Below are 25,924 nucleotides of genomic sequence, written 5' to 3'. Positions count from 1 at the left end.
AATTATAGATAGACAAACAAAAAAAGGCTCTCTTCAGTAGTATTTTATAGTCAGCTTTGCCGTTATCTTTCAATTGCAGTCCAAAATTAAAATTCTTCAAAAAAAACCCTAGAGATTTCAATCTTCTATGATTTTTTTTTTAAACTTTTCAGGGAAAGCAATAGTAATTAACAGCCAAAACAATTCTATCCACATAGAACATGTTCTTGCTTTACACCCCCTTATAGCTTTAGACTCTAAGGAGTCTGACCTTCATACTTACATTTTTTCATTTCAGTAAAGTCTAGCAAAAGTGAACATAAATCACTAATGGGTTTCTTGGACTGACCTACCCCCTTAAATTCAGAAGTTGTAAGATTCTTAAAAGCAGTGAGCTCTTTGTTAGAGCAGACACACAAAAAAATTTTCTGTTCTCAGTCTCCCCAGAGAAAGAGTTTTGTAAGGTATCTCACACTACTGTGTCTGAACACAGGAAAACTTGCCCTATGCACCACTCTTGTTATAGTAAACCAGTTCAGAACAACAACATAGTTTGCAAACTGCAGAGACCTCCAAAAGTAAGTTATGAAGCAGGGGGGAAGGAGGAGAGTTAAAAGTGCCCCAGGTGTAAGGAGTTAGGCATGATGGCACACAGCTGGGGTGAGGCCACCAGCAGGCACAGCTGTGGGAGCTGGTACACTGTCATGGTGGCTGGAGAACAGTGCTGGTGTGGTAGAACTTTAAAGGAAAAGCTGTAGTATGAGAGGGAAAAATAAAGCCTTGACTAATGTTTGTCAAATGACTCATTGGTCATTGTCACTGCTGGTGTGATGTAGCAGTGGCTATCTTCTAGTCTTGCGTTATTCTAAATCCTACCTGTCCTGGAAAGAAGACAGGGGATTGGGTGCCTCTCTGCACTGGTGCTAGTGACTACAACTAAGCACTTCTGCTCTGGGAACCAGGCAGCGGAATTAGATTAATCATAAATTTTCTCCAGTTCAGCCTGCTCATAGACTGAGACACATATAAAAGGTAAGTGTCATGAGGATGATGGGCTACTTACTACTTAGGAGTCCTTTTCTTAAGTTTGTTATGGTTGCATGTACTCTTCTGCTTCTGTTTGTAGTAGTTTTCTTTCTTGCTCTCCTTGGTCTGGCCTTTAACAGTGGTGTTTTCATTAAGTACTAAGTGATGATTTTTTTTTTTTTTTTAGGAGCTGTTGGTTGCACTGGGGTTTTTTTCATTCTTGCAAGTTGAGACCCTGCTAAGTTACTGAGAAGGCATTGCTTTGTGAGGAGATTGGAGAGAGATAATAAGGTGAGTGACTTTGATCAATATGTTTTTTACCTAAGTTTGACTGTGTTTTTCAGATACTGCCTTTATAATTCTGGGAGTTTCAGAGTGCACAATGACTGAAGTTTGTTTCCTAACTAATGTCACAACTGATATTAGCTAAAAATATGCATTTAGAAAACCTATGAGTACTGGACAAATTAGCCATTGCATCAAACTTTAAAAAACTTGTCTATCTGTTATGTGTGCAAAAAGACAAAAAAATTATCACGTTTCCACTTTTTTTTTTTATTCTCATTCCTTTACGCCTGGTAAACTTCTGAAAGTCTAATCTACTGAATTATTGCCCTGACAGCAAGCTGTACAGAGCTGTGCTGCTGATCTTAATAGGGTGATGACCCCCTTATTTGTGGTTCTAACTGTCTCATCCTAGGTAAGAGAGATAGGGGATGTTGGCCCACAGCCATTCAGACTTTTTCCTGAGGTTTCTGATGAGTACAGAAGTACAAGATGACTTTAAGTATTTAAGTACTTGAAGATAAATAAGTACATCCAATTCACTACCCTATTGTGAGAGAGAACCTTATATTTTCCTGCCTTTTTTTCCCCAGAAGGCTTGCTTTCTCTCTCTCTCTTTCTTTTTTAAGCTCTCTGAGGTCATTGTATTTGCCTTCAAACTCTGTGATTATGACTACTTCCAAGGAAAAGGCTGAAGGAGGGCAAAAATTCTTTAATCTTTGCAGATGCACAGCTGCTTGTCACTAGTGGGCTTGTAGTGTTGATACTGTTATTTTGTACTTGTTATGAAAGCTTAGTTTAGTATCTATGACGTCCTGGTTGGACAATTAATTTAGAAGTAATGAAACACTGCTGCAGTACAACATGGAGTTTTAAGCTGTATAAAACTATGTCACAATTCTATACTGCTGCTTCTGCATTGGTGCTTTTATGATATAATAAATTGTGAAATCAGAGCCATTATTCAGGTGAAATAAATAAGATAGGAACCTTTTTTGGAGATAGTAACTTAATACTGCTGCTACAGGTTAAATTAACCGTTTACTAACCTGCCCCAGGATGTCTGCTTCAGGTTTTCAAGTGACAAAAAGAAAGTGGAGATTATCTCAACCTGTGTTTACATGTACATGGCCTAATCAGCTGAATCAAAATGTAGAAAAAAGGAGTTAGAGTATGTCACTACCATGTTTTGGGGTTTTTAGCCTACTTCACATAAAATCTGGTAGTGACATGCTCCAACTCCTTTATTCTACATTTCATCTCAGCTGAATAACAGTTGTGTACATGGCCATGAAAACATGTGAGAAGGAACAATTTTTTTAGGCTGCTCTGGAGTTGGTTAAGAAATAATAGTAATAGCTTTCCCTGAAATAGGTTAAAAAACCCCAAGCTTATTAGTCTGACTTTTTAGCCCAATGAGAGAAGCCTAAAAAATTATTCTTCTTTCAGTTTATGAGAATTAGTATATGGGAACCATACAGCAGTTACTCGTTTGGAATTTACATTTTTGTGAAAGCCAAGAGCTATTAGAAACATAGTGTCTCTTTGAAATAACCCAGCACCAATATCTGGACAAAACAAGCCTAGCAGATTTTAAAAAATTCTGGCCTTGGTAAAGCCATGGTGTTCTAGTGTGGTAGAATGGATGTGATACCACTGGCACAGAGATACCGGTGAAAACAGGCATTATTTGGCCAAATATCTTATGCTATGGTCTACTGATGTCGTTATCCCTTGGCTTCTCATTGACCCTGGTCATATATGAAGGTGCAGGTTTCCATAGTAATTTTTTTCTAATCAGACAGTCATTGCTTTCTGGGGACAGAGACTGTGAACTTGGCAGCCTCTCTCTAGGTGACTGTTACAAGGTGTGTGATTCTCTATGGGTGTTTTAAACATGTCCTTTTTATCTACTTCTTTTCTTTCACAGGCTTCCCTTTTCTACACTAAACTATATATGCTTTTCTATATTTTCTGGGTAATATAAAGTATGTAGGTGTGTGATGAAATTAATTAATACCGTTCCAATCTTGGTGGCCTTACACTATCTTCTCAGATTTTGTAAATCTCAAGAAAAAACTTATTAATAAGCGTATTGAATTTTTCTACTGCCTCTTGTTTTGGTTACAGATTTTTTACATGTAAAATTGTTAAATCTACTTGTCATCGTTCTAAAAGCTGGGCAACAAAGAAAGGTTCATGTGCTCCAGTTTGGAAAACTACTTATGTAGTCACTTCATGTAATTTTTTCCCTTTCTCAATCAGAAACTGCGTTATGTTCTGATAGTGAATGTGTTTATTTTAAAAAAAGTCAATATTAACTCATATTAAATGGTAACACTTAAAACAAACTCTGAGCAAAGTCATTAAATGAATCAACATAAGAACCCTGAGCACTCTTACAGATTCACAAATCCTTTAGGTTAACTTAAAAAAAAAACAAAAAAAACACAAACCACTCTTCCAATGTCAGATGATACTGGTGTCCTTTTTAACTCATTGTTATCTCAGTAAAGTCTTTCAAAGCCTCACCGAGATAGACACCATAAGGGATCTCACTTCAAGTTTAAAAGTTTAGATTAATTTCTGGGCTGAAAACTTTACAATTTTTTGTGTGAACGCAAAACATTTCTACTAAACCTGGAATGTATTTTCTAAAACAAAGAATATGGCTTATCAGTGGGGTAGCTTTCACTGGTGGAAGTATTACAGTTTACACACTATTTAAAAGACATTGCAAAACTCACTTTATTGAATATAAGTTACAGTTCTCTCTGTAGTTGCAAGAAAACTTCAATAATTATATCTCATGTGGCTCAAGTTCTCCTTCCCTGGATAATGATATCTGGGATTTTCATCTGGGATATTCACAAGGGACATCCTTTAGGGGATTTCTCATTATCCTTGTATCTGAAAGCAAGTAGTTACATAAATCTGCAGACCAGCGTTCAAGCAGACTGCTTGGCAAATATGCTGACTCAGTTTCTTCTGAATTCTTGATTTGTCTTTTTATGTCTGGAAAAATAATTAGGATGCAAAATCGGCTTCCCTTGAGGGATGTATTTTTTGCTTGGTTTTCAAGTGGGTGAAGTAGTAAGGCAGAAAGTGACTCTTGTGTGCTCACGCAAGTCAGTAACTCATTGCAGATTGGCATTGTGTTTTTTCTTAAGCATTAGAAAAATGCAATTTTCTGGAAGACATGCTTTTGTTTGCCTAAAAGTTACGGATTGGGTATGAGAATCATCTGGAGAAACTCTGTAGTCCACATCCTGTTTAACAGAACAGCTACTTAGGCCCTTTCTGGCATCAAAGTCTGAATTTGCGTTGCTGTGAAGAGGATTAAATCTTTCAACAGGGAAAACAAAATCTCAACGGAAGAAATATTGATATATCAATTTAGAATAACTTCTAGGTGTTTCTTTAGAAGTTCTATATAGTAGAGCATAAGGAATGTCATTAGCCATGGCATGTAACTGCAAATGGAAATAGTTCTGCAGTAGCACAGTAATAGAGAAGTAATAGGAATTAATGTGGATCAGGAAATGAGATTAGTCCTTCTAGAAGAGTAATGAAAAAAATGGATCCATTTAAAGCTATGAGGGGAATATGGAAAAGTACTGTGTTTCACCTGATATGGTACTCCTGGAGAAAGAGAAAAGTCTCTCAAAAGAAGTGTATTTTTGACATAACTTGTTAGACCTCTGACTCTCAGAATTGAGGCACCCCCTTTCTTGTATAGCTCAGCAAATCTTTGTTCGTGTATGCAAGTTTGAAGCCATGAAATAGTTGGATAAATTGCACCTGTTAATATCAGTTAGTGGCAACAAAAGCCACCCAAGAACGCTAACAAAAAGTGTACCTTTTAGCTGAATTAAGCTCTGGATCTACATTTGGAGAATGGCTTACTTGTTTCAATGGAGAAATGTGCATTCAGTGCCAAATTGCCTTGAACTTCAGGGAAGTTCAGATCTTTCTCTCCTTTAAGTCACGTAGTTGTGCAATTTTATGAGTAATAATATAAGAAGGATGAATAGTATAAGAGTATGGAGCTTACAAGAATGGTAAAAGATATTATTCTTGCCTCCTAGAGTCTGCAATCCAAATTAAACTGACATGACTTACTGATAATACCTCCAGTCTCAATTTGGGCACAGAAATGGTTGATGGAGGTGTGTGCATTTGTTGGTTGGGGTTTTATTTCTGTTGTTTTTGTGATTTTTTTTTTTCTTTTAAAATTTGTTTTGAAATAGCTGTGGGAAAAAGTAAAGGTAAAAAGGATGAAGGGAAAAACACTCTAGACTCATCAATTTAGTAAGTGGTTCAGATAATAAGCCCAGCCCTGAGTATTTCGACAGGATGACATCCATGTACTTCCCTTTCTATCTAATGCTCATATGCAGAGATATGCATATGATGATGTAGATGCCACCATAATCCTAGAAGGACCCATCTGTCAGTGCTAGTGAATTGTTAGCTTAGAGTGGAAATACTGAAACAGCTTTAGCAGCTATTTCTTCAGCTACTTCTCCTTCCACTCTGATACACTTCTAAGCTCAAGTTCTGAATAAATTTAATGTCTGTTGTACTGCTGAAATTACAAAGCTATCTATAACCTCTCCTTTAATGACTAATCTTATTCTTTCCCACCAGCTGTATGGTACACTTGAAAGAAGAATTGCAACTGTGCATCCTTGTAATAGTCCCCCAGAGGCTGTGGAAAGGATAGCTGGTTGCCACCTTACTTTCCTGGTTTTAGCAAGGCAGAGCCTGTGCATTCCGTGAATTTTCTTCCCAATGTTCCAGGCAGCAAATAAAAAAGCTCCAGGGGCCTGTATTTCTGGGTTTTGGAGAACAAGCATTCCTCTTTTGGTGTTCCTACCCTTAACCTTTGAACTAAGAACTCAGTATTTCCTCTCTACCCCCCTTCTCTCCTGGGGTGGGGGTGGCCCTGGAGGGGCAAGCTGTGATCTTTTGGGGAAGGAAAAAAGTGAGGAGCAGAAGTATCAGGGGAAAAAGATGATTGTTGGCTTACCACAGGGAAGAAGATCAGTGTTCTGGCAACAGTTAAAAATATAACATCTGTACTTCAGCTTATTAGAAAAATTGATCTCTTCATAAAAAATTCCACATGGTGAAGAAAAAAAAAAAAAGTGAGTCAGACTTCCTGTGCATCTTTGCTGCTCATCTATAACTGTCTAATATGTCCCATGTATGCCCTTTGTTTTGTATTGGTAGGGAATCTTTGTAAAAGGAAAACCTGCATTTCTGAATCAATGTCTTCCTTTTTCCTTTGAAATCCTTATTCTTTTGTTATAGAGTAATTTGAGGTGATAAAAAATTATTTCAGATAGAAACATAACAGCCCAATGACTCAATGGTATCCCTTTCTTTTAATTCAGTGAGTCAGACTCTTCATGAAGAACAGCATCTCAGATTATTTCTGAAAGAACATATCCTTTTAGGCCACTGTTTACAGCATATCTTAAAATGTTTTAGTTAATGTGTGCAGATACCACACAAAGTCTTATACAGACAAGACATACTGCTTTAATTTTGTACTTATAGTCTTGTTTTAAAGACAACTGAGGAGCTTGTATTTTCCTTTCCTTTTAATTTAATTTTATATTAGAAGCTTTTAGAGCTGGCAGGTGTCTAAGCTTCTCTTCACTGTTTATAAATATGAACTTTCATGATTGAAATATGTTTGGTAATGGTCAAATAGTTCTTTCTCTCAGGTAATTTACTTGTCAAGTTGACTCTTGACTATTGAAGAGTCTATTGACTCTTCAAACAGTAATGCTTGTGTTTAGCTGCAAACATACTGAAGCTAAAATAATCCTGGAAGCAATTATATTCTTTACCCAGCTGTTTCATTGCTTAGGTGCTTTAGTCTCATTGGTTTAAGTTTTAGGTAGTTTGTTTGTCACTACTTTTATTAACAGTAGTATCTCGTATCTGAGTTTTCTTCAGAAGCAGACTGGACAAATATTTGTGATGAATTCTTCAGTCAGCAGGAAAGTGTGTTCGTTTGGCTTTCTTTCTTTTTTTCCCATGTGAATGATCCAACAGAGGGAAATCGGGTAACTTTGCATCTGCCCATCCGATGGGGATCTGGCAGTACCATTGACTCATGTTATCAGTCTGTCTTGTTAATGTCTGGAGAACATTGTGCTTTGTACTTTCCATTCACAGAAAATAAGCCATATATTTTTGGTCTGAAAAACATTGTTTGGAATGAGGAATACAAATAGGAAATGAAATAGGGAAAGATATTCAGGTTCCGTGAGAGAAGTCAGTGACAGTTATTCACTTTGGCAGGAATCTTGAAATAAGCTCTTCAACTGGTAAGCCCTATTGCTGGTAACAGGATAGACTTATAATCTTTCAAAAATACAGCTCCGAGTACATGCTTAGGATTCTATACACCACAAAAACTTCTCTAAACAGATCAGAATTCCTAAATGGGCTGTAGTTATTCGGATGCTTTTAGATGCCACTGTCAAAAGGTTAATTTTGCATGAGACATATAAAGAAAACGCCACTCTCCTGTTATACTTACAGAGGTACCCTTAATTAAATAAGAACATGCACTCAGTGCTTTCAGCTTTCCAATGTAATCTTTCATTGAGGACTGGGATTTAAGGAGCAGAACATGCTTTCAAACTTCAAATGGATATGCTTTCATTTTTTAAAAGAATGCTTTGCTTTTCCGAGTTGAAAAGCAGGTCTAGTAAACTTCTGTGTCAAAGAGCTGAGGATTGTGAGGCCATTAGTATAAGCCAGCCAGTTTAACGCCTTGTGAGAATGTGCAAAGAGTAAGAAGTTAAGGGAATCATCTTTCTTTCCAGTTTGATTGACAATGTAGATACTGGGACCTGACTTGCTCAGTTTCCCATTGAGGGATCATCAGAAAACTCTGAAAAAGCAACAACAGTAGAGTTTTTGCTCCCAGCAACTAGGAGATTGGTTTTGTCTGATGTGAGAACATGAAAAGGAACTGGGGGGGAAGCTGTTTCATCTCTCCCCATCCTCTTTTCTTTCAGTAGTTTCTAAATAATGCTTATAGTATAGTCTCTCAGTCACTTAAAAAAGGTGCAGACTGAATTTTGCTGAAAGTGAATGGGTCCAAAGCTCCAGCTTTTTAGTTTCCCAATGATATCCAGATGTGACTGACTTAGTCCTTTAGATTTTAGTGCTGCCACAGGGGTTTTCAACTTTTATGTTGGCTATGGCTAATTCAACTGGTCTGTTGCTGTTCTGAATTTGACAGTATATTCAGGGGAGCAAATGATGCTCCCACTATCAGCAGCTACAGGGTTTTTTTAAGTGACTAAAAATATAAAACTGCTAAAGATAGTGTTAAACTTGAGACTTTTCTCCTTGCAGCCTGTTTCTGTAATGGTGTAAGCCTACCAAATAGATCTAAATTGCTAAGCGAGGCTCAAGTGAGGCGGGCTGGAATACAGCATATCTATTTCATTAAATATTTGTAGATGCCTTAGAACAAAAACAAGACTTTCAGAATTCTGTGTCAAACAGAACATTGACTCTTCATAAATAACTGATCTTTTGATCTCGTTTTGTCTAGAAAGTCTACGCTAAAGCTGAAATACTTTGTGTATAATATTTTTCTTTAAATCAGAGCTTCTAGAAACAGTAAGGTTCTTCTGAAGTAATTTTATTTGTGTGTGTCTATTTGTGGGGTAGGAGGCTAGAGAAAATGTCCTTGAATGCCTTTGAGCAGCTGTAGATTGACCCCTGTAAACTGCTTAGAGTCCTAATGCCCTGACTAGGAAGAACTGGTCTGTTGAATCTGCAGCTCTCCTGACATACAGAAAGAAGAGGAAATAAATATATTAAATGAATGAGTGTTCTCTTCACAGTTGTCAAGAAGATAACAGGAAAATAGTAATTGTGAATACTTTATAACATCTCTAAAACCACACATCTTTTAGAATCTAAGTATAAGCAATTTTGTTTTCTTGGTTATTTTCCGACTTCAGTTAAGTGTATGTTGGTATTTACAAAGACAGCAAAAATTCTTCTCCCTTCATCTCTAATGTTTGCAATGTCATGCACTTAAATAAAATCCAGTTAAGTCGTGATCTCTCAGGGATGCCAGCAAGAGATGTGAAGGCATCAGGCACTGCTGTTTTCATATGGCTGGTGCTTTGGATCCAAGTGGAAAAGTTAGAAGAAAGAGGTAGGAGGTGGATTCTCAAGAACAAGAACTCCAACTCCTATTTTTCTACCAAAAATGAAGCCTACACTCACCTTTTATCTCAAGGTTTTCTGTTTACCACTTAACTTGAAGGAGTTAAATTTTCATACACTTGTAAACTCTGCATGCAGTCCAACTGACTTGCTGACACATGTACTTGTAGCTAGGAAGGAAGCTACGTGAGATGAACCTGCAACAGTTTTTTATAACATAGGGACCTCCCTGATAGGGGGAAAAGTCTTCTGTAATTTCTTTACACACAAATGGTATGAATTAGCATTTTATGGCCGGAGCGAATCCTAACGTTTTTTATTCTTGAATTGGAATATTATTCTTGCTTTAGTAGTGTTGGGTTTTTTTGCTGGTTTTATTAATGATTAGATAGAATTTTGTAAGTCCAATTCAGTGTATGTAGTCAAAGACAGTAGAAGCTGATGTGAAATGAGATCTGAGAACAGATGCTCAGCCTGTAGGTTAAAGTAGAAAAAGTGAATATTAGATTAGTTTTGGGGCTTGTTTGGTGGGTTGTTTTGGTTCTTGTTTTGTTGTTTGGGGTGTGTGTGTGTTTGTTTGTTTTTTAAATGCAAGGCATTCAGAATGTGTGAAAAGTGCAACTAAGAGACTGACTGACTTTGACTTGCAAAGGCCTTTACAATTTTTTTTCCACTCATAATGCTCATTTTAAAAGAATGTCAAGATTGTATCATATAGTCAAACTGTACTTACTGAAAATAGCACCTATTATCAAAGCAGCAGGACAGTAGTGAGGTCAGAATGAGAAAATGAAATATATAAAAACGTGGGGCAAAACCACATGGATCAAAGAGCTTGTTATAGTCTTTTCTCTCCCTTCCAGATGCGACGTGAAAGTTTTTCTGATCCACCTCTGTTTTATAGCTTCAGTAATGACATGTAACTCGGTGTTTATGATTGATAACTACACAAAGAGAGGTTGTTTCTAGGTGCATTTTCAAAAGCACAGGTGCAATCTATCCTTTCATAATTTCATGTTTTGTAAGTCTAGCAAGAAAACATAATTAAATATGCATCATGATACCAATCAGAGCTAAGAAAAATGAATTCTAAATACTATGAGAAGAATTTGGAATCTTCTTTTTTTTTTTCTTTTTTTTTTTTTTTAATTAATCTGAACCACAGAGTTGGTGTGGTCCAATAAGCTGCAGAAGTTAGAGTGAGAAGACGGTAGTTCTAGGGAGGGAAGAATATAGACTCACACATTGGTATGTGCTCACTAATTTGATGGGCATTGTGACAGGAGCTAGGAGTTAATATGCTGCATGTGTCAGATGCTCAGGTCCTTGGGTGTAAAACTATGGAGGATATGCAAAGATGTGCCGTCTGAGGAGTTGTGCTCTGTTTTCTCTGCTATTGGTTGTACCATTTGTGTGATAGCTTTCTCAGTCTCTGGGGTGAGCATAGTTGTTACCCTTGTGAAACATTATTTAGATTAATTTTGGAAAGTCTTAAAATTAGTGCTAAATATTATTAATATTTTAGTTTTCTTGTTTTAGTACACTGAATGTAGGCTGGTATTTCCCAAGTTCATCAGTATCCTTTCTCTGACTACCCTGCATGGCATTTCCGAACAGATTACTATTCTGCATGTTTAACAGCAACCAAAAAATACTGGAATGACTTTACTGCACTTAAAGAAATGGAAGTAAACTGCTGCTATATAGCACTTGGAATATTCTATAAGAGCATTTGATACCTATACTTAGAAGCTTCATTGGAAGTAATATGCACTTAATCAAATGTAGTGGGAATACAAATGAATAAAGGCAACAGTTGAAAATGATACGTAGCTCAACATGAGCATGTTCTTCTCTACCTTCAAAGTGTTTTAATAGAAATAGTAATTGTGTTGTATGCTGAGGTCCCTGTAGGCTGTGGTCAAAATGTTTATCTAAATAAACATAGGTATTTAATTTTCAGTTTTTTGAAAGCTTTCATTAGACATATTTCTGGGCTAACAGCATCTCAATGAAACCTTGAAAAAGATTTTAAAGGGTATCTTAGATGTAGGATTATAATCTACTGTGATAAATATGAGGATTTGTATTTGGAGATTAGAAACTGCTCTCTATGAGCTGGCTGACACTGAAATCTTGCAGTCATAAGCAGCTAGACTCTGGCATACTCTCCAACTCTGACTCTTCCACAAGGAGCTGACTCAGTACTTTAACTTATTGGGGTTTTTGTTTGTTTGTTTGGGTTCTTTGGGGTGGTTGTTGTGGGTTTTTTTGTTTTGTTTTGTGTTTTTTTTTTTTAATCTGAAAGAGGGTCTGTCCAGGCATGAATAAGGAAGAGGCCTAGCAGTGTAATTTGTCACATGGAAACTTCACGTAGTTTCATTGACAAAAATGTAGATATTTGCAGTGTTTTGCGGTAATTCTCTCAGCAAAATAGAAGGGATCCTGCAGAACCCCCATATCCTGGATCTCTCTGACCTTTGCTGGTTGTGATGCAAAAAAAAAAAAAAAAAAGGTTTTAATTGTAATTATTGTGTGTGAACAAGGCAAAAGAATCACAAATGTAGGCATATGGTAGAATTAAGTTTACTCTTTCTAAAACACAACAGTGGCCACTGATTTGCCTGATTTCCCCAATCAGTGTGGCACTGATTGTCCCATTATTTGATGGCTATGTCATGGAAATTGGAGCTAGATGACTTTCTATGATGCTTCAGGGTAAAATAAAGCTGCTTAAGAATGGTGCCATTATTCTCTCTCTCATGCTGCTGAAGCTGTAGTAGGACTATAACAACTAAATCTTGATTGAAGATTTTGACAGGCCCATCATCTGTAAGAGGAAAATGGACACACTTTAAATTCTGACAGTATAATAAAACTGCCAGCTTAAGTAATGAAGAGGGTCATGCCTTGTCAATATTGCAATAGCATTCATATTCTGTGGCAGTCAAATCAGTGTCTATGGTAGTTTAGATATAGTTTTCTTAAGGAACTATGGGTTTTTGTTATTTAATTTTATGACACTTAAAGGGAAATGAGGCAGGTAAGAAGGTCTTTCTGTATGTAAGAAGTAGAGGTGGTCTTACCTTGATTTTTCTTGGGCCAATGCCTACTCTCCCAGAAGCTGCACTGAGGTAAAGAGCACAAAACATCTATAACCTACTTATCCCCTTGTAGATGTAGCTGGGAAGGAAACGGCCTTCCCATTTCAGGAGAGAAACATAAGACACTTCTTTTTTCTTTTTTTCCTTTAACGGTGACAAAATGCTGGAAGCTTGAAAATTCACAGCTGAGATCCACAGTATTTTTTCTCAAAATTGAAAGGCTTTTTTGTTAATAATTTCTATCAGACACTAAAAGCTGTACTGAACTTGGCAACAATAGAGAGAAGCAACTATAGTTCACATCTGTTTTATACCTCCTTATCTCTGAATATCAGTGAAATAAATGAGCTGATTCTTGTTATGATTAAGTTTAAAAATGGACTTTTTTTACTATTGTTATTCAGAAAAGGGCAACCACAAAAATCTGTCTGCTTTCGGTCTTTGAGAAAAGGGTATCCACAGTTAATGCCTATGCCTGGGGAAAGTTTTAGGAAATGAGAAATTTCTCTCAGCCCCTTGCCCCTGAAATGCACTTAATTCCATAGTTTCTCATTTTCTTTGTCTAAGGAACTTGCAGTATTATAAAATAATAAAAACAAAAAGATCCCTGGAGCCTTACAGAGTGCCCTATTTCCATTATGTGTAATGCAGAGGGTTGTGCTGTGAAGTCGCAATGACTGCATTTGTACACTTCATACACTTTCTGTATTCTGTGTATTTTGGTTTTGATTGCAGTATTGATTGCCATCTGATCAAAGCCTCAGTCATGCTGTTAGTTAACCCCATCACCACTGAAACAGTAAATTAAACACAAAATCTGCCAACTGCTTACAAAAGCCTTTTACCAGTCTTGTTAAGTGTACCTGGATGTGCAGCTAAATTTATCTGTTCATAATGTGTACTGAATTTGCCTATGTCATTTGCTACATAGTCTTAGTCTATTCAAAGATGAGAAATGTTTTCCCCAAGTGAGTGTGAGGATGTGTTTTTTAGTTTAACCTGTATGGAGTGCGGTTAGGCTTTTTTGTAAGAAGGAAGGGCCGTCAGGAAAACTTGGTGATGGGGCCTATTTGATTTTTATCTGTTTCTGAAATTAACATAGAAAATAATCTTCAGTGAATTGCCCTGAATGTAACGTTGCTCTATACGTTTGTTTGAAATGGAATTTTATCAAGGGACTGATGAAAGATGAAAATGGGGAGGAGGAAAGAATAACTGGCATGGCTGATCAAAGTGTATCAATTCATAAATAAGGAATGTAGCAGGTTCTGAAGATCTGAGCTTGTAGCTCAAACCCCTGGGAAGACTAGGCTGCAATGATTGGCACAACATTTCATATAATAAGCCGGCATGGTAAAGACCTTGTTTTATAACAAATGAAATACTCCATACTACCTTGTAGCAGAATTAACTTCTGTATTTTGGGGACTTAATTTCAAAAGATGCATTATACGTCATTTGTCTCTGCCTATCAGCTCTCTGCTACACATTCAAGTTCTCATTGTTTTCTCCTAATACAGAAAGGCAGATTTGGAAGAAAATTCTGTACTGAATCACTGAATCTGTACTGAAGCCTGTGATGTAGGCTTTAGGGGGTGTGTGTATGTATGTATTGTTGTTTACAAGAGTAGAGATATTATGTCAAACTGTTAAGGCTATTGGGCAGCTAGCAGTAATCTTCCTAAAAGCTACCGAGTGTTGGAAAAATTTGCTTTCCTATCTTTCAGTGTTTGCACGTCTCCTTTAAATCTCCTGCCTCATTGTGGCAGCAGGGACACTGAATTAAAAGGCAATAGTTAACAAACCCAGTGTGTTGATCTGATGTCCCTGTATTGTTTATAAAGACCTGTCATGCCACTTGTTTTTATTTGCTGTACTTTGGAGTCCTTTTCGTTAAGTGGTGTTCATAGGATTAATGAAGGATAGTTTGCAACAAGAATGTTATAAAATTATCTTGGTAAGTATGGATTTATAAAAAACTTATTCTCAGCATTTATCCAGAGGAGCCTTTTTGCTTTAAAACACACAGCAACAGGAAAGGAAATAGTGTTGAGCAGTCATGGAGGCAAGGCTCATAACCATTCTATACATGTAATGCCTTCCTTGGTTTTTAGAGTATAGAGGTAATTTATTTCAGTTTTACACATGTCAAAGCATTTCAGTGCTGCCATGTGACAACAGAAACAGAGCTAGTTTTGAACAACACGCCACAGGTACGAGAACAAGTCAGACTTGTTTTTCTAATGTTCTTATAGAGTAATCTAAAGCTGCATGGCTGTTGTATACACCGTTTCTTTTAATGTAGCCCAGACTTGAATGTCATACCCTTTTTTCCACTTCTTTCTCTAACCATATTGTGTGTTACAATTCTATCCTTGTCACCAGAATGTGTTCACACGTTTTCCATTAGGCATTGAGCGTGGACATTCAGAACTGGGGGGGGTTTGGTTTAGGCTGGGTTGTTCTTTTGTTTTGTTTTTGTTTTCTTGGTATTAACGGCTTGTGTTTTATTCTTTCAAATAAAAGACAAGCAGTGTGTTACTTTCAAGGGCTTAATGTCTAAGAACAAAATGGTTCCTCTTCTTTGAATACTGGAGGAGTGCTAAAGTATGAAGGTGCTGAACACAGAAAATAAGAGGTTTAACATAACACTGATTCAGCTAGTGTATTTCAAGGAGTTCAGGAGGTGAGGGGGACGGATGAAGAGAAGGGCTGCATCTCTTGGCATTTTAGCGAATCGTAATTGAGTGTCCTAAATGGGCCATTTATTTATTTAAAAGCTGTGGTTAAAATTTTCAATAATTGCTAATGACCTAAGATTTTCTTTTGAAAATTGGTCAATTGATTTCCAGGTTCAGGGTAGGTTGTAAATGCTGAAGTTTTAGGGAAAGACTACTCCTACCTGATTGAGTATGTGGGAAACTTGGAACAGTTGTCTGTAACAGGTTGGTGCAGACTGTCTTGCTTTTCCCTCTAAAACCGGGTAGTTTTCACCATTGGAGATGGCGTAGACAGTTAGTAGTATTTCTCTTAGTTTTGTAGTTCTTAAAATTAAGCAATTTTGGACCCTTAACTTCACTTACATCAAGAAAGAGCTACTAAAGAGAAGGTTTCCTCAGCTTGCCATTTATCTGTCAGACTTCTGGAGCTGTTTAAAATGGTGCATAACCCCACCCAGCAGCACTCTGTAGATATTGATCAGTGCTTGCTGAAGTGGCACAGATTTCTCCAGGACTCTTCAAAAGTAGTGTTAATTTAGAGGACAGAATCATCCTGAATAGTAGCTTTCCATTAAGATGAGTTTTCTGCTAATTTCTGTATGAAGTTCCAAAGTTCAAACTGCTCTTTTCGCATTTCCTAAAGACTATGCGTGACTTACTTAAATCAGCTGTAGGATTTTGCAGTTCATCAGAGACAATAGTTGAATTGCTTTCCACTGAAGATCAAACAAAAATTCTTCTTGAAAGATTATGAGGATTTTTCCTTTATATTTTAGTATTCTATAGAAAGTTCTTGTCTTCCACACTCAGCACTGGAGGTATTTGAGTGCCCTAGTACTGATCTCATCTGTGTGTGTGTGTGCTTTTCAGAATCTGTATTGTTTTCTGTGTAAAATATTTTTCCTTCTCAAGTTTTGATGTAGAAGTATGACTGTTAATACACTGACAAATGTAAACATGAACAAGACAGGCTGGCCTGTAGCATGTAGAGTATCTTGATTATTAATTGACAAGGAAAACTATTAATCAGCAGAACTCCTCCAATATGCATTATGAAGCTTTACTTAGGGATTAGATAGCCACTAGTATGAAATCAGAGTCTGAAGATAACAGATTCTCTTTAGGGGCTAAGAATAAAAGAGGACAGATGAGTTTTATGTGTCAGTAGCAAAAACATTCCTGTAGCATACAAGTTGTCAGCCTGACAAGTATATTGGAGATTAGGTCGTTGTAGTCTGTAGAGGGAAGCAAAGTCTTCCAGTGGAAGGCACCACAGGAGCACAGAACTAGATCCTCAAATTAAATGCTGCAGGACAGGGACCCTGGGTTTTTAGTATCATTACTTGAGGGTGTTTTTTCCGAGGGCCTGGTACTCAGAGCAGTACACAGAGTATAACGAGTGATTTTTTTGAACCGGGAGTCATGCTCTGTTACCTTCTCAGCTTCCTAGAAGCTGCTTCTCTTGCCTGTCTTTCATAAGTTATCAAAAAGAAAATGAAACTACTAGCCAGAAGAAACAGAAATGCTAAAGAAAAGCAATGTGTTTACTCTGCCATATCAAACTGTTTCATATCACAGGTAGGCTCAGTGCTGTCTGTACAACTGCCTGTACCCATCAAAAGTCAAGTTCTTTTGCAGCAAACACGGGCAGATACCAAATTGCTTGCTTTTGCTGCTGTAAAGAATAATCTTTCCATGGATCATGTTGGATGCCAAAGGCTTCACAGCTGAATGAGGAAGGAGGAACTGGTGTTTTGCAGCTGTTCAAGGGTGCATGAGATTCTCAAGACCTGCAGTTTAGAAGTCATGGTCCTTGTGCAGTTTGCATTATTGCTAGTAAATCATCTCCCAAGAGTATAGTATAATGCATTTCCCTTGATGCCATTCCAGCATATTTATTTGTTTAACTTTAGTGCTCCTTGGATGAAGAAAGCTTTTCCCATAGGGTTGTGTGTGTGGGTGTTTTTTTTTTTTTTTTCCCTTTTTTCCTTCTTTCTTTAAATGTACAGTCTCCACCCATGTGGCTTAGAATTAGTTTCTCAAAATAATTTATAAAAAAGAATTTTCCAATTCTGTTGTAGCAACTGTACCTTTCTTAAATTCTCTAAGGACACTTCTTGGAATAAATTGTGAAAATACACATCAGGAACACGGGAAGAAAGCTGATACCTTCATAAATTAGAGCATTGTATGGAGGGGACTGTCTTCAAGTGCATGTTTTTTCCTTTTTGGACTCCTGTCAGCCTCCTTTCTGAGTGTTTCTCACTTAAGAATAGTAATGTTGTATTTACATCTTGCTTTAATACCAAAGGCAAGTAAAAGCCTACATTTCTAGCCTGCCCTGTTCAGATCCTATTAATTTAGGGAATGAATTGCATAGGAAATCCATCATAAACTTTCAGGTATGAACACAGTGGTTAAAAAAAAAAAGAAATGGGGGGAAGGAGGTAGAACTACTTATTAAAAGAGTAAATTGGAGGGGAATAGGCTATTTGTTTTGTTCCATGTCTCTGATGAAAATAATTGGCTCATTAATCACAATATCAGCTTGGTCATTTTAGGAAGGTCAGGCTGAAGAATGAATAGAAACAAGGCACATAATTTTAAAATTTAAAAAGCAGACCTTAAGTATATCAGTGAAAGAAACTTCAATAAAAAGCCCTTGGCATCTTATTACTTCACATAAGCAAAGTTTTAGGATTAAATGTATCTCATGCTTCCTCCCCCAGCTCATTTGGAAATATACACTGAAAACATACAGGTATGTGTACATATACACACATATACATTGAGACAATATCATGAAAATGAATATTAATTTCTTACCTTCCTATTTTTTTGGATGAGTAAATGTTCTTTTGGCTCTGCTGCCTTTCCGTGCATCCACTATTTCTTTCCCAAGCTATCTTCTATTACCTTTGAATGCAAGTAGCTGTTGCTAAAGCATGGAGAAGGCATAACAGAAACCCTGAAAGCTTTCCACTGTGTAGATTTCCCTTAATGTTTCAGATGTCATAATTTCCTGTGGTAAGAAAGGCTTTGTTTTAGTCTCAGCTCTGAAATATCAAACTTCCATAAGAATATTGTCTTATTTATTATTTTTTAATTTAATAATAAATTAAAAAAAAAAAGGTACTTTGGAATATCTCATCTAACTAGATAGAAGCCAGAGAATTTATACAAGTGAATAGCTTTTCACATCATGTTTAAAACTAATGTCATGATTCAGAAAGCTTTCAGATGGGGATGGCAGTATCATCTGTCTGTCTCTCCTTTACTGCATCTAATCTATCTGTGTTTTCTCCCCTGAATCTACACCACAGTGTTATTCTCTGATATCATAGTCTCTAGAGCAACATAAACCCCAGAGCACCACAACGTAAACCCTGCAGCACCACAGATTTCTAACTCTACACTGTATCTGATGGTTGCTCATTTTTGCTTGCTGCTGTTTGGGTAGGCTCGATACCTTTCTATTCAGTGGCATTTAATTTCAAAGGATGACTATAGACACACAGAATATACTAGCATGCAGTAAGCCAGCATAATGGATGCCAGGATGATATCCTAGCTCTGCTATAGCCAGTAGGATTTTTGGCAGACACACTCTTCCAGTTGATCAGTACACACTGGAAGAGGTTTTTCCCTTTTGTAATAACTTAATAGACACCCTGGAAACACTTGTGCCACAACCAAATATTGTCTTGAGGTATAGACAGAAAAGTGGATTTCTTTTAAACTGCTGCACACGTGCAAACATCTGTCATGAGAACAGATACATATGATTGAAAGCCTACAATTTTGACATTCATTGGTTTATGAGTGCTTCTAAAAGGTTCTGGAACAAGCTCAATTAAAGCATCATTTGTTTCTTCTTCAGCTATGTGTAGCTTCATGGGTGAAGGCGTAATGCTGATTTTTATCTGCATAAAAGATTATTAACTAATGTTTTAAGGCTAGGTAATTCTTAGACCCCAATGATGCATGCTTAAATACATCGTGTAACTTTCAATGAGGTATGCCAGAGTGTGTGCTTAAGTCCTATGCATACTGATATAGTCACAACTTTTTACTTGATTGGGAATGAGCACTATTGGCTCATTTTTTAATCATTTTATTTATTTTATAATGAGCATTGTTGGCTCATCAATTGGCTATTTTTTTTATAGGGGGAAAACCTATATATAACCTATATATAACCTTTATATTTTTTATAGGGGAAAAATTACAAAAAACCTATGTATGCTTTATATAAAATAGCATTGTTGCTGTTGAATCCTGTCAAATTAGTCAAATAGCACTATACCTGCTATTCTTTATCTGAAAACTAAAGAGAAAACAATTGATAACCTAATTTTCTATGTATCTGTGCAGAATAATTGTTTATTCTGTATTTGAAATTAGTGAGTCTGGTCATGGATGAAAGTGGCTAGTAGGTGCCATGTTTATGGTAACTGAGGAGCTAAGAAGGTGGTATTGTATAGCAGAAGGGAGGTATGAGACCTTCTTATGATGAATCCATTGATTTTTAACTGTCTTTAGTCCAGCTGCAGGGTTTTGAACATGTTAAAATAGCAAGCTGAAAATTAGGCTGATGTGGGAAAGGCCTAGTTCTGTACTAGGGGCATAGAACATCAGTGCGTGAATCAGGATCTTTGTATTCTGAGGCTTCAAACAGCTTTGCAGGTGAGCCATATTTTGCAAAGGATAAAAGGCAGGTTTTAGTATCCGATTTATAGGTGAATCGAGAGAATCATGGAATTAGATGAAAAGAAGAGATATGGGAATTTTGCAAACAATAGTAATAATAATGTTAGAATTCCTGGGCGAAGTGGAAGATAACCTATAGAGCCTGTGATGAAGAGTACTCATTTAAGCTCTGCTAAATGTCAAGGGAAAAATGTTCACCTTTTGATATTCTCTTTTCTCAGAGAGGAAGGGAAATGCCTAAAGTAGGACATATGGCATGCATTACCCTCTGCAAGTGTATGTACTGAATTCTTTTTGGAAAAGGACGAGAAATGGGCTGATTCTCTATCTGCTGCTGAAAGCAGCACCAACAATGAGCCAACTTCTCTGCTGTGTAACACTTTTCTCCCTTCCTCCACCAGAGTCTGGAAGTCTGTTTCTGAAGTGAGGCTTTTCACTGGTTGGAATATCACATTTCAGTTCTCTGTTAATGAAACAGGCTTAATGTGCGATAGGGTGAATCGGCAAGTAGCATTTTTTTTTCCTACATCTGCAAGGGCTATAACTTGTTTTCATTATTCCTCTCTTCCTTTCGTTTTTGTTCTCATGTTTTTAACTTTCTTATTGTCTCTCCTTTCAAACATATTTCAAACCGACTTGGTGAGGGTCTTGCACGTCTGAAAGCTCATGCACTCTTGCCTATGGTATAATTTGTCAAGAAGACATTACCTTTTCCTTTACTAACCTTGCTTGAAATAAAGTAATCGAGACAAAACTACATTTAATATAACCTTTATTTTACTCGGAAAAACAACCCAAAACAAAAAGCAGATGGGAGATGAGAGCCTAAAAATCAGGGCCATTTACCCTTTACTTGAGAAATCTAAGTTGGAAGCCTGTTTTTGAAATTGCTGAGTACCTATTGCCTCTCACCTGGCAATGACTAGGACTTCAAAAGCTGCCTGGACTTCCTGATATCAAGGAACACTTTTTATGTAAATGTGAATTTCACCGACAGTGAAATCTTCTGGACTTGATGACTGCTCTGGAAGTCATTGCAGTGTCTCTCCCATAGTGTGGAAGGGAGGAATATGTGTCCCCCTCAAGTAAAACACATGTGAACTCAACATAAATTCTGCTAAAGGTAATAGGGTTTGCCAGTTCAGCTATGACAAGGTAGGCAGTATTTAGGTCAGGTCAAAGCTTTTGTTATGTTATTAATTCTTCATGGTTTTGTTTGTTTTTTTAAACACTTGTATATCTCTTATTCTGTTTACCTAACTTGGGACACTTCTAGTGCATGGACCTTAATTAACTACTGTCATCTGGTCTTCAATTTAGAACATACGTAAGGACAAAATCTTGCATGATGGAAAAGTACTGGTTTTGTTTTCCTCCTCTCTTCTCCTTTTAAAAGAAACTTGTAAGCCTGGAAATTTGAGATATTTGGAGCACACGGATGAAGGCCAGGGAGTTTTGACAAATCCCTTTGCAGGTCCCCTATCAGCACATCACATTTGACAAATTAGTCCAGAATGAGACAGTGTGCTTCTTATTTTATCCTCTGGTTCACCACTGTACTGTAAATCTAAACTAAAGAATTCTTTCTTGAGAATTAGCTCCAAAACATGTAAATAATAAATTGCTGTAATTTACTTTAAAATATTCCCTATCACATTCCTCGTGCCTGGAAGGAATATAAACCCATTGAAAATATTGAAAAATAAGTATGTCTCGAATATGCTCACTACAGTAAAGACTCTAGGGGCACCTTTCAATTCTTTATTAATAATGGCTGTTACTTTTGGTGAAGGAAATTCTGTCTAATGACAGGAAGCTTCACATTAACTAACCAGTTCCTCATTTCTGATTTTCATTCAAGACAACTGTAGAGGACAGGACTGTACTTAGCAGGAGATGTTTATGCACATAAATCGTGCAAAGAAACATCTGGAAATTTTAAGATCAAAGTGTTCCAGTAATTGTTTAGCCAGTTTCCATGTAAACACTGTATTAGTGCATTTTGCCATTGGTCATTATAATGAAACGAAGAGATTATTCGAGAAATACTTAACTGGTTCATACTCATTCGGAATTGTTTGTCGCTTCTATTGATTGACTAAGCATTCAACGTTGGGTCCTCAAGACCGATTTCAAAGTAGCTTTTCTGAGCCTCTGGTTTGACAAACTTTATCTGATCAATTCTTTGGTGAAGGTCATGAGAATACATAGCTGATTCTGTCTGTGCACCTAATTTCTCAGACACAAAAGCTTGAGTATTGAGAAAACTTTATGCCAAGAGGATTTACCTCAAGTCCTTTAGCAACTTGGCAGTATTTCAGTAATAATATGGCTAACGTTATATGGATTCTCCTTGAAGCCAGAAAGTTAATGTTTTTAGGTTGGGATTTTCAAAGGACTTGGAATATGTCAGGTATTCAGACAGCAGCCCCAACTTTCACATTACCTGACCATGCTCAGACTGGCTATGAGCTTGAACTTAAAAAATTGATGCTAACTAGTAGCTTGTCTGTATAAGTGTGTGTCATGTTGCCAACAATTTCCCTAACACAAGGAAGCTAAGGTAATCTATAATATTTTCTCCCCAAACCAAGTTGCTATTGTTTTATAATGAGGTTTCTTTTTCATTTAGGCATTTGAGTTGATTAAGTTTGTATTGTCCCACTTTTTATGATTTTTTTCTTGTTGGCAAAATTACCCAAATAGCATGTATTAACACTGAAAGCTATTTCTCAAGTGGAATTAGGAAGTTCACTATTTCATGCTATAGAGCTGTATTCTACACAGTTCTACCGTCAGTGCATCTCAAAGGGAAAAGAAATAGGATTATTTTCCTCTATAAATGGAACAGCTTTCAAAGAACTGTTAATGCTGATGAGTTCATCAAGCATTTATCATGCCCAAATCTTTCCTATCTGAAACTTCACTTAAAAGAAAAAAAAAAAAAAGAAAATCAATCACTAGCATTTGTGTTTAAGAAGCAGATAAAAGTGCTACTGGAGATTACACTCCAAGTGCACAGCTATAAATGGAGAAACTAGCTTTGAAGAATGGTTTTCTGTAGTTGCTTCAAATAGAAGTGCTTTATGAGCTGATTGCAATGGCAATGCCAGAACTGACACTTACCTTTTATCCTTTACTTGAGTTTTCTCAGCTCTAGAATATTCAAATGACTGCGTGTGAACTCTGAAATATGCATATGGAGTTCTACAGCATTTCTAGTCCACAGCATTTAAAACTGTTGTGTGAAGAATGAGGCTTTCTCAAGAGGGGGATAATAAGATGAATCCTAGGGCAAAAACGTGATGAAGTAAACCTGCATTTTTAAGGATTTGTCCCTAGCTGGTAACAAGCAAGACTGGCAGAGAGCCAGTGCAGATACAGTGCGTGGATCCCATGCTTTTGTACTTAGGCGAATGTCCTGGTTTCAGCTGGGATAGAGTTAATTTTCTTCCTAGTATAGTGCTGTGGTTTGGATTTAGTGTCAGAATAATGTTGATAGCACACTGACGTTTTAGTTGTTGCTAAGTAGTGCTTATACTGGTCAAGGACTTCTCAGCTTCCCATGCTCTGCCAGGTGCACAAGAAGCCGGGAGGGAGCACAGCCAGGACAGCTGACGCAGACTGGCCAAAGGGCTGTTCCATACCATATGACATTACGCTCAGTATATAAACTGGGGGGGAGTTGGCCAGCAGGGCAGTGATTGCTGCTTGGGCATTGGTCAGCGGGTGGCGAGCAATTGCATTGTGCGTTCACTTGCTTTGTATATTCTTTTATCATCGTCATTATTATTATTATCATTATTATCTCTTCCTTTGCTGTCCTATTAAACTGTCTTTATCTCAACCCGTGGGTTTTACTCCCTCCCCCCCCCCCCCCCCGATTCTCTCCCCCATCCCACTGGGGCGGGGGCGGGGGCGGGGAGGGTGAGCATGAGGAAGCGGCTGTGTGGTGCTTGGTTGCTGACTGGAGTAAAACCACAACAGCGAATTATCCTGTAGATATCAGTCAGATGTATCCTGCTTCCCTTCTGCCTTGATTACTTCTGAAATTCCAGAGATGTTCCTTGGCTGTAGTGTGCCAGATTTCCCTGCGTATAATAAATAAATAAATTCTCAGAGGAACTGAATTCTCTTGCTTGAACCCTTAGCAGGCACAGGCACGATAGGACAGACAGCAGAAGACTTCCAATTGCTTTGTATGGCAAGTAGCCATTTCAGTGAAGTGAAATAAAACAGAGTTCATAAACATGTCCTTTGTTGTAACTGGTTGTCTGAAACAGAATATTTCCATGGATTTCAGTGGGGTTTCATTGATACAAAAAATGAGAATGCAATTTTAAGATGCTTTTTCCTTTAGAGGAGCCTGATACTTAGTATTTAACAACAGCTTGTGGTTTGTATTAGTCCTCTTACCCCACTAGCACATGTTCTAGATTTCACAAAAAACATAGCAACTCCTTGGAGGTAAAAGGTACATGGTAAAAAGTACATGTGAAAAACTTGCATGTGCTGAGAAATAAAGTCTGAGTGGAATCACCTAGCTCAGGACATTTGGATGAATTCTGGTATGCTTTATTCTTGCCTCATAAAAATATGGCAGCTGGCATCTACAGCACCAGACTTTCCTAAATAGCTCTGAACATTCAGTTTTGGTTTCCAGTCCATATTTGAACTTTTTAAAGTGAGGCAACTATATAATCTTTGTTCCTATGAGCATTCTCTATCTGGGATTAAGTAAATTAGGTAAGGTCTACCTGTGCCAAAATTCTTTGAGTCAACCCTCTTTCCTCAAAACATATAAATCTCTCTGTACTGTGACATAGCTGATGTATCCAAAGGGCATTTTAATACTAGTAATTTTCTGGGGTTTAAGTGCTTCATTTCTCAACCTTCACTCTGCTCTTTTTTTGCATAGAATATTAAATCAGGTGTCCTTGGTTTATATCCTCAAAGGGTCTGACTACAAATAGGAAACTGTTGCTGAGATAACAGTAGAGCATTCACTTTTAAGATTTTTGTTTGTCTATGTGTTCTGTTTTGTTTTTTTTCTTTTTTAAAAAAATGCAATTGTCAGGTACTGACAAGCTTTATATCCAGAGTCATATGCATTGTTCATATGCTGCACTGTAGTTCAGAGATGTTCATCTTTGATCCCTTTTAGTCAGGGAGTTTGATGGCTAGTGTAGTCTCTTTAACTGTGTTCATTTTTATATAGCTCGGCAAGCCAAGACTTTATGTATGGCTACTGCAAGTACATCTACAGGAGATATTATTTAAGTAAAACTTGCTTTCCACTTTCAAGTGTGTTTGCCTAAATATACTGTGGGTTTTCTTTTTCTTCAGAGTTATAGTTTGACTATGTATCTTCAGATTCGGTTCTGTCTCCCTTCATTCCTGCAATTACCATTCCTAAGCAAAACAAGAGATGTCTAACGCCAAATTATTTACCATACAAAAGTTGAGAGGGGAAGCTTGCTCTCCCACCTTTGTGTGTTTAATTTGGAATTCCTTTTGGCCAAAGTGTGTTAGCGGGACAACTCTGTTCAGTGGTCATGGTCCAACACGCTGAGCTTGCTGAGTGAGCTGCTGTTCTGGCATCACCCGTCCGTCCATGCTAAAGAAACTCCAGGGTGACAATCTCCATTTGTGCCCTGCTGACAAGCTAATAGTTCTTCTTGAGCTGTTGTAAGCTGGAGAAAGAAACTGGATGGAGTTCTCAAAGTTGCTATTTATGCTTTGTGCCCCTTACTGTTACTTACCTCTTCTAGCTGGCAGATTTTTGAACAGGCTTATTCCCTAGTCTTTGTTTCGATTGCTTGCTTATTTAGCATAGTGAACCAATGGAAATACTTATGATTATTTACTCTGTTACGTTGTGTTATG

At 37.2% G+C, this 25,924-nt stretch overlaps 1 long non-coding RNA gene across 1 annotated transcript in view; it reads left to right on the top strand.

The window, feature by feature from the left end:
- The first annotated feature begins 777 nt into the window (after positions 1 to 777).
- The window catches only part of LOC148057065 (uncharacterized), a 53,924-nt gene continuing 28,777 nt past the window's right edge, over positions 778 to 25,924 (top strand). The window contains exons 1-2 of the long non-coding RNA XR_015701521.1: positions 778 to 1,011; positions 1,193 to 1,296. This is a non-coding gene — a long non-coding RNA (uncharacterized LOC148057065). The remainder of the gene's footprint in view (positions 1,012 to 1,192; positions 1,297 to 25,924) is intronic.

The sequence above is a fragment of the Nipponia nippon genome, unplaced genomic scaffold (assembly GCF_047370975.1).
Source record: "Nipponia nippon isolate SJK-2023a ecotype South Korea unplaced genomic scaffold, ASM4737097v1 scaffold_10, whole genome shotgun sequence".
NCBI classification, from domain to species: domain Eukaryota; kingdom Metazoa; phylum Chordata; class Aves; order Pelecaniformes; family Threskiornithidae; genus Nipponia; species Nipponia nippon.
This window is presented reverse-complemented; position numbering and strand designations above follow the sequence as displayed.